Source organism: Canis lupus, chromosome 18 (genome assembly GCF_011100685.1).
Source record: "Canis lupus familiaris isolate Mischka breed German Shepherd chromosome 18, alternate assembly UU_Cfam_GSD_1.0, whole genome shotgun sequence".
Classification (NCBI taxonomy): domain Eukaryota; kingdom Metazoa; phylum Chordata; class Mammalia; order Carnivora; family Canidae; genus Canis; species Canis lupus.
This window is the reverse complement of record NC_049239.1, coordinates 42,866,252-42,885,646: the sequence shown is the minus strand read 5'-3', so window position 1 is coordinate 42,885,646 and position 19,395 is coordinate 42,866,252. Positions and strand designations below refer to the sequence as shown.

Genomic DNA, 19,395 nt, shown 5'->3' with positions numbered 1-19,395 from the left:
AAAAGGCAGACTGATGACTTTGTCTCCTCACCCAGTCACACCACTACACAGTTCTCGCTTGAGCCTGAAGTCACATGGGTATGCTGCTATGGCCAAACAAGGATGCGCTGTTTCCAGTTCTTTGCACCCTGGGTTTGGCCTGGGCATCCTTAGTTGAAACCACCCGGGCCCCCAAACCCTGAAGTTTTTCCAGGGACAAATTGCATGCAGTGGTGGAGAGGAGGAGCTGAGCTGTGCAGTGGAGCAGCGGATGGTGTGCAGTTGGGATGTTTGCGAGAGCCAAGGGGTTAGTTCATTGCTGCTTTGTATACTCAGGCACACCAGAAAACTCAGATTAATAGGCTGTTTATTCTTCAGCATGTTCCTTGAATCAAAGGCTCTGGATGGTATTATTAAAGAGTGTTTGTGAGAGCGCCCTGGAACACTCCTTCTGGGCTCCGCTCACTGAAGAGGAACGATTGAGTCCTTTCATTTCCTGGGCAGCATCCCTCACGCTCATTGCTCACTGTAGTATAAAGGTCTGCAGAACCTTTGTTAGAAACAGGATCTTTTGTTCTGTCTTTTTGAGGTCCCATTACCTACAGCACCTTGGTCTGTTAGAGTCTAATTATTAAATGTTCTCATCTTTTGAGCTACCTGAACCTAATGAACATAGTCCACTGTATCTCAGGGAGGTTTTTTTGTTTGGGGTTTGGGAGAATTTGTTTTTGTTTTTGTTTTTGTTTTTGTTGGCTCTGTTTGGCACCAATTCTCTGTTTGGGCAGTACTGTCGTCTTTTTTTTTTTTTTTCCATGGCTGTTTAAAGGAATTTTGCCAGGAGGGAAGAAAACATCCACCTGAACCCTATTCTGTGAAGCAAAGGATGATGTTTTTGGCCCTTCGAAGATTCCCCTGAAATGTAATGAAAAGTTTCTTCAAACCTTGGAATTGAAATTTATTGAATTATGAAAAATGGGCTTCTTCCACTACTACTCCCTGCAGTAGAGATTTATATTGGAATAGGTTAAAAAAATTAGGAGGGAAACTGCTTCTCTACCACCCCGCCCAGCCCCCTTTCAGCAGCAGCATGCTGTCACGTGAGTGATGTCTGTCCCCTGTTCCCTCTGGCAGTTATAGTTTTCCTGTGGCCTGGAAATTATTGTACTTCAGGCCTTCCACAACTTCTGTGTGTGCACGCGCACACACACACACACACACACACACCCCACAGCCACACCCCTTGTGGGCATGCCTTCAATACAGAGGCAGCCAGCCTATTGCAAAGGTGCTCAAAGCTCACTAATCACTGTAGACAGTGCAACACTCGGCATGTTACGGGCGCCCATGTCTATCTCATACAAATCCAGTACACATCATAAACAATAGCTTTGAATCTGGCAAACCTCTTAATTACCGCAGCCAAAGGCCAGAAAATGAAATTGGGGTCATATATCTGGTGTTAGAACTGTAGAAACCATCTGGCATCCCACAGCCCAGAGTTTCCCCAAGGAGGTACACCTTGGAGCAACAGGAGTCCTCTCATCCAGAAAATACTGTCCCCTCACTTCCCTCCACAACCAGCACAGCTGTGTGGTGAGGCCTATTTGCCATATATACACTGAGACCAAGATCTATATACACACCCTGGCGTTCCGCCTGAATCCTTCCACAGAGTCCATCTGTTTATCCAGTTCCAAATCCCAGAAGGCAGTCACCAAAAAGTAAATAGTGAGAAGGGACAGGTTTTTTTTCTTTCTTTCTAGATAAACATGTTCCAATGAACAAAACAGATTTTGCAAACACATTCCATCTAGTAAATCTTACCTAACAGCTGTGTGAGAAGGGCTTGGAAGAGAGAAGGATGAGGCGTGGGGGGTCTCGGGACTTGGGTAGGAGACTTAGAGAAAGTTCAGAAATCCATAAGGCAGAGACAGTTGAGTACTATCCACTTCTTGTTAAATGGAAATACACTTCTTTCCTGCATCCTATCCCATCATGGCAAACCTAGGATCTGTGGTGGGCTTGCCAGAGATCGAGATCTGGCTGCAAATATCAGCTTCTTCAGCTGAAAACCAACCCATCAAAACTTTATGTACCGAAGACGTGGCCTGTGTTTTTGACAGCACCCTCTCCCTCTCCCACTGGCGCTGCTGTCCTCTACCCCAGCTGTAATGCTCCTCTGGAATCAGACATGAGGTATTAGCCTCGAGCAGCCCATACAGCCCACCTCTACTTCACATCTACCCCTTTGGCTGGAAACATGAAGAACTGAGCATAGATCAAGAACTTGGATTCTGAAGAGCAGAAGACAAGGACAAGCTCAAGAAATTGACCTTTTGCCTCAGAGGTGGCTGGATATTTGTGTGTCTCTGTTCAATGTCGAATTGGCTCACCGTACCATTCAGGAGTTGTTTTTTAAAAATGTTCTCCTCGCTCCTCATTTGCGGGTCAGATGCTTTGGATAATCCAGTGGAATTCTCTCTGCTTCACTGCTGGTTGCTGCCAAACACAGAGTGCTAAATCCTGTCGATTGGTGACTTAAAATGATGTTGTGTGAAACAGCACTGTGATTTGGACATCCTGCGCCCAGTCACACGGACTGCTCTGCCAATTAACCATAGTAGTGAGATGCAGTAACTCATGGGGTGGGGAAAGCAGTTTCTGCAGCCCCTGCCTTATCTTGACTCTGGGATCAATGTCCCTGCATCTGTTCCCACCCTCCCCCAGTGCCAGAACATGTGTCCAGTAATCAGTGCGCCTTGGAATTCCATTTCGCTCAATATTATTCCTTTCCCTGGCCTCAGCAATTTCTTTAGCAGATTGTAACATGTCAGTGACAAAGAAACAGCATTTGTGTGCAGAATATGCAAGTGGCAAGCAAAACACTCCCGCTGCCGGGTCCCACCTCCTGATCTGCATTTCCCGGATTGCATGCGTGCGTGACTCCTCCTCCAGTGAGGTCTCAGCTCAAATGGCAGCTTTTGAAAGAGATTATCCTTGACCACCCCATCTAACGTCCATTTGCAGTCACTCCATGTCACACCACTCTCTGTTATGCATGTCATTGCTCTTATCGCTTTCTACATTTTTTATTTGTTCCTATTCACTGTCTACCTCTCTACCCACACACACATACTAGAATGTAAGCCCATGAAAATAGGGATTTTTGTCTGTCTTATCCATTGCTGTTCCCATAGAACCTAGAATTGCCTTTGGAATACAGTTGGCACTTAATATTTATTGACTGAGGGATCCCTGGGTGGCTCAGCAGGTTTGGCACCTGCCTTTGGCCCGGCGTATGATCCTGGAGTCCTGGGATTGAGTCCCACATCGGGCTCCCTGCATGGAGCCTGCTTCTCCCTCTGCCTGTGTTTCTGCCTCTCTCTGTGTGTCTCTCATGAATAAATAAATAAAATCTTAAAAAATATATATTTGTTGACTGAGTAAATAGATAAGAATGGAGCCATTAAGAGCTCCCCAAATATGTGGTTGCTCTCCGGAGATGGTAGAGGCAGACAGACATATAGTTTGACAGGACGCCTGGGTGGCTCAGCAGTTGAGCATCGTCTGCCTTTGGCTCAGGGCATGATCCCAGGGTTCTGGGATCAAGTCCCGCATTGGACTCCCTGCATGGAGCCTGCTTCTCCCTCTGCCTATATCTCTGCCTCTTTCTCTCTGTGTGTCTCATGAATAAATAAATAAATCTTTAAAAAAAAAAAAAAAAGACATATTGGGCAGCCCAGGTGACTCAGTGGTTTAGTGCCGCCTTCTGGCCAGGGCCTGATCCTGGAGACCCGGGATCGAGTCCCACGTCAGGCTCCCTGCATGGAGCCTGCTTCTCCCTCTCCCTGTGTCTCCACCTCTCTCTCTCTCTCTCTCTCTCTCTCTCTCTCTCTCTCTCTCTCTCTCTGTCTTTCATGAATAAATAAATAAAATCTTTTTAAAAAGAAATATAGTTTGAGGAATGGAATAAAAAATACAAGGTTTCTCCTGGTTTTCATATTTTTAATTGTAAATTGAAATACTGAGTCAAAGATCACATAAATTGAGTCGCTTTTCATTCTTCTGTCTCAGAGGAAACTGTTTCCTATTGAGTCGGTTAAGTTAGGGTCACAGAGACCAAGTAACACACTCTTCCTTGCCAAGCTGGCATAATCGAGGCCACAAAGGATGCCCACTTCCAGATTTCCACTGGACAGTGCCTGGCGTTGCTTTCCGTAGGGCAGGTGCCAGAAGAAACTGGCACAACAATTTAAAGCAATTTAAAGCCCAGTCTGGCTATCTTCGTCCAGCCTTCCTTACATTCTTGCCTGGTTCCAGTTCCCAAAGAGACCACATTCCTCTACACAGCTCTGGTGCTCTGCAGTTCTTTTTGTTAGGAGGGCCATGGAGGGTGGGTAGATATGTCTTAGCTTTGACCTGTCCAGCTATGAGACAAGATGACTGAGAGAACTTGTCCTTTTAGCCTGACAGACATATGGCACTCATCTCCTCAGAGGTCCTTTGCCCAAACAAGAAGTATTAGCTCCTCAGAAGTTATCCTTTGTCTTGTTGGGGCAAGATCAGTGCCTAGTGTCAAGAGAGGGAGATTAAAGATTAAAGAACCTCCACCAGGAAAGGGGATAGTTTTGCTTGAATCTCTTAATTTGTCTTCTCCCCCCATACAAGTGCATTCATGTTGCTGGACTCCCAGGCTTACTCCCTGGTGGTTTGTAGTCATTATTCTCATGACTTTGTGGTCTCATTGATATTAACATGTGTTTCAACTGCTGTAGGTGACGCTTCCATGCTCCACTACTTTTTGTCTTACGTTGCTAATGACTCCTCTGTTGGTTTCAGCCTTTAGCCAAACCCACCCCATCCACACCCTACTCTTTCCATCTTTTATTGATGCCGTGTTGACTTTGTGTGTCTCTGTTAGTTCAGTTTTCTAAGCACCTGCAGAGAATTAACCAACTTTACTTGCTGCTGGGGATCACCTTTGATTTATTTGATTTCTGTGCTTTGGGAAATGTTGAAGGACTCGCTCTAAAACCCCACCAAAGTACATAAAAAGTGCTATAGTCCCTGTAGCCTGACCTTCCAGACTAGCTCTGCATAGGGACCAGAAGTTATTCATGTAAATACAGATGTGGATACCATCCGTTAAATGTTTACTATGTGCTAGGGATGCCTGGGTGGCTCAGTCAGTTGAGCACCCAACTCTTCATTTTGGCTCAAGTCATGATCTCATGGATCATAATATCATGGGTTGTGAGAATGAGCCCTGCATTGGGCTCCCTGTTCAGCAGGGAGTTTGCTTAAAGATTCTCTCCCTCTGCCCCTCCTGCCCACTCATGCACGTGTGCTCTCTCTCCCTCTCTCTCTAAAATAAATAAATAAATATTTTACAAAATAAATGTTTGGGATCCCTGGGTGGCTTAGTGGTTTAGTGCCTGCCTTCAGGTCCAGGGCGTGATCCTGGAGTCCTGGGATCAAGTCCCACGTTGGGCTCCCTGCATGGAGCCTGTTTCTCCCTCTGCCTATGTCTCTCTCTCTCTGTGTCTCTCTCTCTGTGTCCCTCATGAATAAATAAATAAAATATTTAAAAAATAAATAAATAAATAAAAATAAAAATAAAAAATAAATGTTTACTATGTGCTATATACTGTTCTAAATGTTTAACATGGCTGTCTTGTTTAATCCTTACTTGTAGGCCTGAAAGGCCAGTATATGAACTGGCCTCAGGTATTTCTCTAATCTCATTTCTTACTCCTCATTCTCTTGACTTCGGCTACACTGGCTTCTGTGCTATTCCCCTTACCCAACAGACATGCACCCTCCTTAAGGCTTCTGCAGTGGCTATTTCCTCTGCTTGAAATGTTCTCCCTTCATCCCTTAGATGTCTACCTAGGTTACTTATTAACCTTCTCCAAATCTTGGCTTAGGTGTTACCTTCTCCATGAAACCTACCTAGATCACTTCATGTAAAATTGAAGGTGTACCTGGCTGCCTCAGTCAATAGAGCATGTGACTCTTGATCTTGAGGTTGTGAGTTCAAGCCCCACATTGGATGTAGAAATTATTAAAAAAAAAAAAAAACTGTTAAAACTGATAAAATTGTTCTACCACTGCCACCTCACACCTATTTGATCCTGCTGTGTTTTCTACCTTTTTCCATTATAGGTGTCACTAATGTAATATATAGTATATTTGTTGTGTTTATCATTTATTATCTGCCTTCTCAAACATAGGTAGGCTTCATGAGGGCAAAGAGCTTGTCTGTTTGGTCTCTATGAATCCTAAGCACCTGAAAAACAATATCTGGCACTCAGCAGATGCTCCATAATTCCTGGTCAATGAATGAATTTTGTCCCTTCAAAAACCCTCTGAAGTAGATGTTTATATTATCCCCTTTTAAAGATGATGGAGGGCACCCCAGGTAGCTCAGCGGTTTGGTGCCGCCTTCAGCCTAGGGTGTGATCCTGGAGACCCAGGATCAAGTCCCGCATCGGGCTCCCTGCATGGAGCCTGCTTCTCCCTCTGCCTGTGTCTCTGCCTCTTTCTCTGTCTCTGTCTCTCTCTCTCTGTCTCTCATAAATAAATAAATAAATAAATAGTAAAGTAAATAAATAAATAATCTTTTTATAAAAATAAATAAAATAAAGATGATGGAATTGAAGCTCAAAGAATTGAAATGACTAACTTGCCCCAGATCATTCAGCTAGGAAGTGGTAGAGCTGGGATCGACTAACTCCAGAGAATGTACTTTCAACCAGTGGGTCAATAGTTCTCAAACTTTAAGAGTCACCCAAGGTGTTTGTTTAAATTCAGGTTCATATACCCTGACCCCGAGGATTCTGATTCTGATTCTGTAGGCCTGGGACACAGATGATCCATGAATCATACTTGGAGAAACATGGGGATATACTACATTGCCTTTAAGGTTTGGAATCTGCATAGGGAGGCATAAAGATAAAATCCATTGAACATTTTTGGAGTGCTGCTATGTAACCAGTCCCTGTGGCATAGAAAAACAAGTAAAATGAAGTCTTTACCCTCAAGACTCAATGTGTTGATGCTGATGTGACAAACAGATACATATATCAAAATCAGACCATTGATAGGGACACCTGGATGGCTCAGTGGTTGAGTGTCTGCCTTCTGGTCAAGTCGTGATCCCAGGGTCCTGGGATCGGGTCCCGCATTGAGTTCCTCACAGGAAGCCTGCTTTTCTCCCTGTTTGTGTCTCTGCCTCTCTCTGTGTCTCTCATGAATAAATAAAATAAAAACTTTTTTGAAAAAATAAATAAATAAATCAGACCACTGATAAATCGTGAGATGCTTAAAAGCACATACTTTGGAGTCAGGCCAACTGACTGAACGTGCTCCCACTACTTACGTAACTGGGTAGATGACTTAACCTCCCTGTGGTCTGCAAGTAAAAAGAACAACAATATTTATCCAGTAGGACTGTTATGAGGACTTAGATGAGATGAAGGGTGTACAGGAAGGCAGCTTAAAAACACAAAACAGACAGCAGGAGGCAGTGCACAGTGTATAAGAAATGATAAACAAATGGCTGAGAGACAGTAAATATAGAAAATCTCAGAAGAGTTCTACAATTTCACAACCTACTATTTTATAATTAAAGTTTGGGTACCAATTTTTTGTTGTTTTGAATATAACTTACATTGAAATATTTTCAAAATATATTTAAATATACATGTAATACCCCTCCCTGAATTCTTGAATATAATTTACCTTGGCATCCAAGTATCATCTTAAACATAAAGTATTGTACTATGGTGGGAAACACGATTGCCTCCAGAGTTTGTTGAAGTGTACCCTAAGTGCATCCAGATTGCACTTAAAATATTTTTCCTGCTTCTATGTTCATATCATACTGTGAATGCCTAATTTCTAACTGTTGTCCTTGCCCCTGCCTTTTGTAGTTCCTTTTTCATTCCCAGTTTAGTGTCTGGTCTGTGTTGCAAATTGATGGCCTAGTGTATTAATATGGTGAGTCTAATCAGAGCTTATCTTAGAGGCCTGTAAGTTAACCACATGAGCTGTGTGAACTCTGTGACATCTGTTTGCCTACTTAGAGACTTATTGGCATTGAGATATTTGAGATTGCCTATTAATTCAGTTTTAAACACATTAGGTATTATTCTGCAGACTACAGATGCCTGCAGAAACCATTTTCCTTGTTCTCAGCGTTGCAAGTTAGTTCATTCTGTGGCTCTACAACTTAAAAGAGCCTTGGGAATCATAGATCTGGCCTTTTTGCTCCCAAGTAGACAACTGATGGTTATTTCCATTCTACAGATAGAAACTTCTACTGATGAAGAAACTAAGGCCTAAAGAGTAAGTAGCTTGCTCCAGTGAGATAATCCAGTGAGCCAAGACGGGGTTCTGAGTCTCCCCGGCCTCTGCTCAGCCACACTGTCCCCAGAAAGAAACAGAGAATCATCTTGGGCTGTGGAAAGGAAGGAAAGCCATCCACAAATATCACTAAAAATCAGAAAAATAAGATCTTATTAATATTGCAACTAATCGATTTTAGCCTTGACTTCGATAAGTGTTTTTACTCTCCCCCCTGTCCTCATTTGAAGGATGTATAACTTTATTGTGCCCCCAGTGAGCCTGAGCTGTGAACATATATAAGGAAGAGCAAGGGCATTATAATAACATCCAGAAGTGTACAAAGGATTATAAAATACAATCATCAGCTTTGTACCCTCTTTTCACTGTAGACAAAACAAGGTGATTTATTTTATTTTATTTATTTTTTATTTTAAAGATTTTATTTATTTATTCATGAGAAACACAGAGAGGAGAGAGAGAGAGAGAGAGAGAGAGAGAGAGAGAGAGAGAGAGGCAAAGACACAGACAGAGGGAGAAGCAGGCTCTATGCAGGGAGCCTGACATGGGACTCGATCCCGGGTCTCCAGGATTACGCCCTGGGCTGAAGGCAGCACTAAACCACTGAGCCACCTGGGCTGCCCCAAAACAAGGTGATTTAGAGGGGGAACATAGAACCACTGAAAATGAGGACATGGAAATCAATTTCTTTTTTTCTATAAGATTTTATTTATTTATTTATTTATTTATTTATTTATTTATTTATGAGTGAGGAGTACACAAGCAAACAGAGGAAGAAGCAGAATCCCCACTGAGCAGAGAGCCTAATGCAGGGCTCAATCCCAGGACCCTGGGATCCTGGGACCATGACCTGAGCCAAAAGCAGGTGCTTAATGGACTGAGCCACCCAGGCACCCCATCAGTTTCTAAAGGAAGGCTCCATTTCTCCAGGAAACTTCCGTCCTTTCTTCCTTCCTACCTACCTACCTACCTACCTACTATTTTTCCTTCCTTCCTTCTGCCACTTTATTGAGATACAATTTTCATACCATAAATCTGGGTACTATTTATTCATTCATTCTTCCTACTGTAAGAAAACACAATGCACCCATAATCCCCAAATGCAGAGTCAACCACCATTATTAACACTTTGGTATATACCATTCTTTTTCCTATGCAAGTTTATTTCCTTTTGTTTTCTTTTAAAGCAAAGGTGTAATCATACTGTACCCAAGAATTTTTATTTTGCTCTTTCCCCTTAATGTTATGAGGACATCTAAGTTTATATATTTTAATGTTAAACTTATTTACCTATGAATTAAATCCTTATTTTAAATACTTCTCCAGAGAAATTCTACATCTGGGGTTGAAAATTAAGGTGCCAGCAACAACCAGATAGGTAATGGAAGAAGCCTAACTGTCATTCAGTGCACCACAGTGGGGGCCAGGGAAGACTTACAGGGATAGCTTCTGCCTCAGCCCCAACTCCTTGAGGCCCTGCAGGAATGTTGGCCCACTATTGCAAGTCCTCTGATTTGTTAGAAAGAGATATCTGGAATTTAGATTTTATCGTAGGAAATGTCTTGACTTTTCCAATGTTTTAGCTCCGAATTTTAAAAAAAGATTCAGTTCAGGCGTACCTGGGTGGCTCAGTCAGTTAAGTGTCTGACTCTTGATTTCTGCTCAGGTCATGATCTCGGGGTTGTGAGATTGAGCCCCACATTGGGCTCTATGCTCAATGCAGAGTTTGCTTATTCCCCTCCCACCTCTCCTTCTGCTTTTCCTCCCCACCCCTCGCACTCTCTCCATGTTTCTAAATAAATAAATATGAATCTGTAAAAAAAAAATACAGTTTAAGCTAGACAAAATCTGTCAGCTGATTTCTGTCTTGGACAGGGAGTGTGAAGAGCTTCATAAGCAGTAGCTCACTTAATTATCACAGTCAGTCCTGTTCCTCTAACAGTTATTTACTGAGAACCAGCAGTGAACAAAGGAGGCAAAATCTTTGCCCTCTTGGAGCTTACATTCTAGTAGGAAGACAGATAATGTAGTTTTAAAATATTCAGTAGATCATACAGCAATAAGTACTATGGAGAAAAACCAAGCAGGAAAATGAGGGAGTAAGGGAAGCACTGTTGTTTTAAATATTACAGCCAGAAGTGGCCTTATGTATCATGGCATTTGAGCAGAGACCTGAGGAGGAAAGAGCTATATGGGGATTGGGGGCGAAGGGAGAGATCTAAAAGCCTGAGATAAGAGCATACTTGACACAGTCAAAGAATACAAAGCCAGTGTGGCCAGAATGGTCTGAGCAGGGAATGAGCAGAAGGAGAGGCAGTTAGGGCAATAGCAGAGGTCCCCGTTGTAGAGAGTCTGAGAAAGAAGTATTATCCAATTTTATAGATGAGGAAACTGGAGCTCAGAAAAGTTTGCCCATGCCACATAGCTGGGAAATAACAAAGGCATTTTTTTTCCCTAGCCTCAATAATATATTTTTTTTCTTGTGTCTCTGACTTTATTTTTTTTTTGGTACTTTTTTTATTAGAGTTCGATTTGCCAACATATAGCATAACATCCAGTGCTCATCCCGTCAAGTGCCCCCTCAGTGCCAGTCACTCAGTCTCCCCGTCCCCCCACCCACCTCACCTTCCACCACCCCTTGTTCATTTCCCAGAGTTAGGAGTCTCTCATGTTCTGTCTCCCTTTCTGATATTTCCCACTCATTTTCTCTCCTTTCCCCTATGATCCCTTTCACTATTTTTTATATTCCCCAAATGAATGAGACCATATAATGTTTGTCCTTCTCCGATTGACTTACTTCACTCAGCATAATACCCCCCAGTTCCATCCACGTCGAAGCAAATGGTGGGTATTTGTCGTTTCTAATGGCTGAGGAATATTCCACTGTATACATATCCACATCTTCTTTATCCATTCATCTTTTGATGGACACTGAGGCTCCTTCCACAGTTTGGCTATTGTGGACATTGCTGCTATAAACATTAAGGTGCACGTGTCCTGCTGTTTCACTGCATCTGTATCTTTGGGGTAAATCCCCAGCAGTGCAATTACTGGGTCATAGGGTAGATCTATTTTTACCTCTTTAGGAACCTCCACACAGTTTTCCAGAGTGGCTGTACCAGTTCACATTCCCACCAACAGTGCAAGAGGGTTCCCCTTTCTCCACATCCTCTCCAACATTTGTTGTTTCCTGTCTTGTTAATTTTCACCATTCTCATTGGTGTGTGGTAGTATCTCATTGTGGTTTTGATATGTATTTCCCTGATGGCCATGATGCGAAGCATTTTCTCATGTGCTTTTTGGCCATGTCTATGTCTTCCTTTGTGAGATTTCTCTTCATGTTTTTTGCCCATTTCATGATTGGATTGTTTGTTTCTTTGCTGTTGAGTTTAATAAGTTCTTTATAGATCTTGGATACTAGCCCTTTATCTGATACGTCATTTGCAAATATCTTGTCCCATTCTGTAGGTTGTCTTTTAGTTTTGTCGACTGTTTCTTTTGCTGTGCAGAAGCTTCTTATCTTGATGAAGTCCCAATAATTCATTTTTGCTTTTGTTTCCCTTGCCTTCATAGATGTATCTTGCAAGAAGTTGCTGTGGCCAAGTTCAAAAAGGGTGTTGCCTGTGTTCTCCTCTAGGACTTTGATGGATTCTTGTCTCACATTTAGATCTTTCATCCATTTTGAGTTTATCTTTGTGTATGGTATAAGAGAATGGGTCTAGTTTCATTCTTCTGCACGTGGCTGTCCAATTTTCTCAGCACAATTTATTGAAGAGACTGTCCTTTTTCCAGTGGATGGTCTTTCCTGCTTTGCTGAATATTACTTGACCATAGAGTTGAGGGCCCATTTCTGGGTTCTGTATTCTGTTCCATTGATCTCTGTGTCTGTTTTTGTGTCAGTATCATACTGTCTTGATGATCACAGCTTTGTAGTACAACTTGAAATCCGGCATTGTGATGCCCCCGGCTCTGGTTTTCTTTTTTAATATTCCCCTGGCTATTCGGGGTCTTTTCTGATTCCACACATATCTTAAGACTGTTTTTTCCGACTCTGAAGTCATGGTATTTTTATAGGGATTGCATTAAATGTGTAAATTTCCCTGGGTAGCATTGACATTTTCACAATATTAATTCTTCAACAGAGGCATTTTAAACCCAGGCCCACCTTAATTCCAGATCTCCTGTTCTTAGCTACTACATGTGCTACCCTAGAATGTAGTCACATGGATTTGTAACATTCCCATTCCTCTAGCAAGTTCTGTGCTACCTGTATTCAAATCATGTCCTACCTGTCCTTTGTGCTCTTGCCTCAACCACAGAGAATCACAATGAAAGAATCCTAGAATCTTAGACTCAAATAGAACCCTGAGGATTCTTGAGACAAAAAATTGACACTTTCGTTTATAATTCTAAACGGTTATTTTTTTTTTTAAGACTCATGGATGTCTTCCCAGTGCTTATTATACTTTTGCTCTTTTCATTTTTTCAAGTGGGTTATACATGAAGGTGACAAAATTCAAATATTTATTTTTTTAAAGATTTTATTTATTCATTTGAGACAGAGAAAGAGAGTGCATGATTGTTGAGGGGTGGGTGTGGGCAGAGGGAGAAGGAGAAGGATTCTCTGCTGAGCAGGGAGCCCTACCTGGGGCACAATCCTCGTATCCTGAGATGATGACCTGAGCCCAAGGCAGACCCTTAACCATCACAAACCACGCAGACGCCCCTATTTATTTATTTTAGGGAGAGAGGAAGAGAGTGCCCACATACAAGCGGGGGAGGGGTAGAGGGAAAAGAAAGAATCCACAAGCAGAATTTTATTTATCCATTTGAGATGGAGAGAGTGTGTGCATGATTGGGGCGAGGGGGTAGAGGGAGTGGTAAAAGGGTTCCCCACTGAGCACAGAGCCCAACAAAGGATTTGATCTCAGAACCCTGAGATCATGACCTGAGCCAAAATCAAGAGCCAGCCACTCAAACCGACTGAGCCACCCAGGCGCAGTGAAAGTGACAAAATTCAAAAGGCTAAAAGGGTATACAATCTTAAATACTTTAAAGTATATTTAACTTAGTCTAGTCGACCCTGACCATTTACATGTGAGGTGTGACAGAAGAGGAAACTGAGACATAAGGAGCTGGTGTCCAATTGAAAGCCACCGATCAATGAAGAAACCAGGCACTTTATCCAGACCCCAGTGAGTAAGACCAAACTTTGTCTTTTAGAATCCTCGTGCATGAAAGAAATCTGGTGGGCTCATCCTTTGATACTGCTGGGATATTTTTCATCTTTTTCCTTTCTTTCTTTTGTATGCCTGCCAGTCCCACTAAAAGATAAGGATCAGGGTTCAGAAAGCCTCACCATTGTGTCATTTCCCAGGATGCAGAGCCACTGTCATTTGGTTCACATTTTTATTAAAATAAGATGAGTGATTCACTCACATTACAGGCAAAGAATCTTTTACCAGGAAAACCATACTTTGAAAAACAAAGCTGATGGCTTTAAGGAACAGTAACTGCTAATGTCAATTTCCTTTCCCATCCCAGTGCCATTTCCAGTCCCAAAAAAAGTCAGGCACTCTTCTGTCTTTAGCTGCCTCTTTCTCTTAGCCACACATATACATATAATTATAGATAGGGTACATTATATATGCCCACAAAAGACAACAGCAGGAAAGACAAAGGTGGATTCATTTGAAGAGATGTATGTGTTTATCTATATCCAACCCTCTCTCTGGTTCCTGCTGTTTTTGTTTCTTAAGTCTATTTTTTTAGTTGATGGGTAGCCATAAATCCATCATCATTGGTGGATGTTAGTGGATTCTGACGAGGGAACAGGCTGTGGTCTTTGTAAATACGCCTACATACTGGCAACAGCCTTCCCCAACTCACACAATCATCGAGAACCAGGAACCTAGATTGTTTTTTTTTATTTTTAGTCTGTCTTGGTTCAACTCACTCTTAGTGAGTAACTCTGTTAGCCACTGCTTCCTTTTATATTTATTTAGAAGAGAAGGAAAATGCATTTTAAGCAAATCAAATGCATAATCTGTTCCACTTCCTATTTATTCTATGGCGACGTTGGACAGTGGAAAGCCCAGAGAAATACTTTTGTTGGTTTTTGTTTCCTGTGGCTTGCTTTCTCAGACAAGTCATCAGTTTTGCTGATAGCTTTTTAAAATTCCATCCCAGGGGCACCTGGCTGGCTCAGTCAGAAAGTGTGACTCTCGATCTCAGAGTCAAGAATCCAAGATCCATGTTGGCCATAGAGATTACTTAAAAATAATAAAAATATTAATTAATAATAATAAAATCCCATCCCAACTGTCAGCCTGGTTTTTTTTTTAAGATTTTATTTATTTGAGGAGAGGGGGAGCATGAGTGGTGGGGAGGGGCAGGGAGAGAGGGAGAAGCAGACTCCCCGCTGAGCAGGGAGGCCGACTCAGGGCTCCATCCCAGGACCCTGGGATCATGACCTGAGCCAAAGGCAGACACTTAACCGACTGGGCCACCCAGGCACCCCCATCAACCTCATTTTAAACTGGAAAGGAAAAAGGTAGTTGGAAGCATTTTTGTGTGTACATTAAATATACTTTTCTCTTGCGAATCTGTGTTCAGTCCTGTTAAAATTACAGATAGAGGCCTATTATAGCTTCAAATGTTTATTATTTACATTGCTTCTTCTCTATTTTCTTATAGAGATTAGCAGCTAGTCACCTAAAATAGAAAGGGTCTGTCAGTTTGTTTTGGGGACAGCAAGAAAGTCAAGAGCCAGGGAGACCTACATCTGACCCTGGAGCCAGCCCAGGAGAAGGATGAGAGAAAGAATTGAACTAGCTGGTAGCAGATTTAAATATTAACAGTAATACTAACAACAACAGCAGTTACAGCTAACATATACTACATTCTCATTATGGAATTCACTATGCTGGCTGTTTTTCATCCATAGAAGACATAAAAGGCTGAGGGCCCAGGCACCATATAGCAAGAAAGAAAGAAAGGCTCATGTAGTGGAAAGAGGCCTTGACCTAGAAGGAGAAGGCTTGGTTAGATCCTGTCCTCTACCATTTACTTATCCCTTATTGAGCCTCATTTTTCCTTGTTATAAAAATGGGAGCAATGCCATTTCCCTCTCCCCACCTCTCAAGGTTCTTACCAGAATCAAAAGTGATAATGCACCTGAAAATCGTTTTCATGATTGTACAGTCTCTCTATAAATATGACTCATCAGTACTTTCAGTATGAGATGATAGAGGATTGGCAGTGCATTGACTCTCAAGGAAAGTGGTGTGCACCACCTGCCTTCAGGCAAGAATTCTGTTATTCTCTCATCAATAAGAACAAAGGCAAGATAAAACAAACACGAGATAAGGAATAAGATTGTTTTAGCCACCCACTGGCTTGAGCTGGAGGACTTGGATGAATTGTGCCTTTTGTTACACAGGTGCCATCCCACCTGTGTGCCTCAAAAGCAGAAGCATGATAAGAGCAGGTACTATTTATTGAATACTTACCCTGGGTCATATACTTGCACTTTAAATTTACTATCTCCTTTTTTATTGGCTTTTTTTACATATAGTTGACACACAATGTGACATTAGTTGCAGGTATACAACCTAGTGATTCGACATTGCTATACATTATGCTATGCTCAACCCCAGTGTAGCTACCAGTCTGTCACTTTTTTAAAACCAACTATTTTAATCTTAAAAACTCCTCATAGAGCAGCCCAGGTGGTGCAATGGTTTAGCGCCGCCTTCAGCCCAGGGCCTGATCCTGGAGACCTGGGATCGAGCCCCATGTCAGGTTCCCTGCATGGAGCCTGCTTCTCCCTCTGCCTGTGTCTCTGCCTCTCTCTCTCGCTCTCTCTGTGTCTCTCATGAATAAATAAAATCTTTAAAAAAAAATTAAAAAAAAAAAAATAATAAAATAAAATCTTTAAAAAAAAAAAACCTCTTCACAGAGTCTTACTATCAGTCTTACTATCATATCAGTATTGTACATAGTCTTACTATCAGTATTGTACATACGGTTATTATCATTGGTACTAGTATTAATATTTACTCTCATTTCTTTTTTTTAATATTTTATTTATTTATTCATGACAGACACAAACAGAGGGAGAAGCAGGCTCCATGCAGGAAGACTGATGTGGGACTCAATCCTGAGACTCCCAGATCACGCCCTGAACCAAAGGCAGACACTCAACCGCTGAGCCACCCAGCAGCCCTTTACTCTAATTTCTAATTGGCTTACTCAGTGTCACATGGCTAGTTAGCTGAAGAACCAGGATTTGGATCCTGGTTGGCTGATCCAGGAGGCTGTACTACTAAAGTAGGCACTTAGGGGTTTGTGGGTCAGACCCATGTTGAGTTAGAGCCAGGACTTTTTTTTTTTTTTTTTTTTTTTTTTTTTTTATGATAGTCACACACACAGAGAGAGAGAGGCAGAGGCAGATGGAGAAGCAGGCTCCATGCACTGGGAGCCCGACATGGGATTCGATCCCGGGTCTCCAGGATCGCGCCCTGGGCCAAAGGCAGGCGCTAAACCCCTGCGCCACCCAGGGATCCCGAGCCAGGGCTTTTTAAACCATCCTCAAGTGAGCCCTAGAGTTTTAAAGCAGCCTCAGGTCCCTCCCAGCCACTTCATCCCTTGCATCTCTAGCCTAGATGAAAAGAAGGTTGGGTAAGAAAGGCTTTGTTTGTTTGGGGTATCTGGGTAGCTGGGTTGGTTAAGTGTCTGCCTTCAGTTTAGGTCATGATCTCAGGATCCTGGGATTAAGCCCCGAGTCAGGCTCCCTGCTCAGTGGGAAGTGTGCTTCAACCTCTCCCTCTGCTTCTGTGCTACTCCCCCACTTGTGATCATGCTCTCTCTCTCTCAAATAAATAAAATCTTTTTTTTAAAGGCTTTGTTTTTATCTGCATCATACATTGAGTTTCCTTATAAGATTTCCATTGAAAAAAAGTATATGTTTTAATTTTTTTCAACCCTCACATAGCACATCTTTCTTATTTAAGGTGAGATAATGGAGGCCCACAAGAGTTGTACCCAGAATAACGTGGTTAGTTCTTTGCAGAATTCAGGTTTGTTCTTTTCTCTACGTCATATCATGTCAGTGAGAGAACAGACTTTCCCCCCTCCAAAACAATGTGAAAACCCTCATTCTGGTCAGAACCGTGTAAGGAAATTTAAAATACTGCCTCTTTTCAAAGATTGAGTGAGGTTTTCCAGATACACCACCATTGCAAGGCAGGATGTTTCCTCTCACTGGCAGTTACCATGAACATGGACTGATGTTCTGTCTCCACCTTACCTCATGTGACTGTTTAACCATTTCTGTTCAGTTCAGAACAGGTTTGAGTCACAGGCACTTGAGACAGCACTTGCTTCTTCCTGGACAAGAATTACACCTTGGCTCTGACGTCTCTGTTTCAAAGAACACTTCCTAACTTCTATTTCTAACAAAAATGTAAAGTAACAACACCTAGTAGAGCTGGACTTATTGATATCTAATTAAAATGTGAACGAGTACAGATATTATGCTTGAAATAGCTTCTATGATAAGCTACTAGGCCCTCCAAGAGGTTATAGTGCCAAGGTCCTGCTGCACATTTTGCTGTTCAAAGCTGCCTCCCGTTTCCTCAATAAATTGTCAGAAGACTGTGCTTGTCCCAGAGTGACTAGTCCTGTTGCTACTGGAGAGAGGCCTTTATTTCTCCTGGCACCAGTGCCTCCTTCCACAATGCCGTATGGCTGCCCACCCTGGGCCTGTGCAGCCTGTTGTGGTTCATGTCATCAAAGCTGTCTAAGACAGTGTCCTCCCCAGAACCAACCATTGCCTTGGTCCTCAAACTCCCAACAGCTCCATCATGACGGACCCAAGAGAGGGTCTAACATGGTATGCAGGAATCTTATCATACCAGACCTCTGGTTCAGTCCCACAGTAGGAGCTCAGGATGGCCATGGTTAGCCTAAAAACCAGATCAGATTGCCATGATGTGCCATACACAATCCCTTATGGAAGAATTTTCAGATCCTGATTAGAAATGTTCCCATTTCTTTAAATCTCTGATAATATAAACAATTCCTGAGGAGTCTCTTTTGTTCTTTCTAAAAATTGCCATATAATTGTTACTATGTTTGATTTAATTCTTTGCCTAGAATGCATACACTGGTCAAACAGAAATAGTCTCTTGATGTTGGGCTTAGTCATAATAAAGAAAGAAGGAATCTGGCTTTCTGCCCCTGTTTAAACACACTAAACATGCTCTGGGGAGTAATGGGTTGGCAAAGGATAGCATTAATAATGGCCCAACTACTTTACCCAACAGGTGTCGATGGAAGCGGTTGTTTCTCATTCCTTTTGTAAAATCATTTCCTTTTCAATGAACTAATTATCATTTCCCCTCCATTTATAATATAAAACAACAGTGCTGTCAAAAAAGACAGAATTCAAGAAAACAGCCTGCTGTTGTTCTGGGGCTCTAGATGTTAACTATCTTCCTGTGACTTGTAGGACCACACACTACATGGAGATTGAAACTGTCAGATATCTTACCACCTTTCCCTCTTCTCCTCCCCACTCTCCCTCACTCCCTTCCCCCACCTTGCAGAGTAGCACTGAGAAGTATTTACTCAGCTGCGGATTGGTACCAAAGCCTCAGGGCACTGGGGGTAGGAAAGGGCGGTGTGGTCATGCCCCAAACTATCCATGTCCTTCCGAGCATCTCTTGGCAGAGCAGGCTGGCTGAGGGTGAGTGCCATTTAGAATGAGCATTCACAAACCCTGCATAAAAAGAACATAAAAACAATTGCAGCTGAAAATTGGAGAGTCCACTCATGGGCTGTGGTGTTCTCTGGCCTCTGTGGCCTCCCACTGAGGTTATGCAGCCAACCAACTAGAGGTTGTTCAGTCCACTGGGATTCCCCATGGCTTGGGAGCATTTCATTATCTCCAGCTCTTGTCCTGACACAAGCTCACCCAACCATCATCTCATCCTCCATCCTTTTGGAGCTAAAAACACTTGATTTCAGCTTTGGGGAAGGCTCTCT

At 42.4% G+C, this 19,395-nt stretch overlaps 1 long non-coding RNA gene and 1 other non-coding gene across 2 annotated transcripts in view; both read left to right on the top strand.

The window, feature by feature from the left end:
* Positions 1–19,395, top strand: part of C18H11orf49 — a 195,808-nt gene that overhangs the window by 145,801 nt on the left and 30,612 nt on the right. The window lies entirely within an intron of this gene.
* On the top strand, positions 13,135–17,880 carry LOC111090967. Its single transcript, XR_005373453.1, has 2 exons — positions 13,135–13,541; positions 17,688–17,880. It is a non-coding gene; the product is annotated as an uncharacterized LOC111090967 (long non-coding RNA).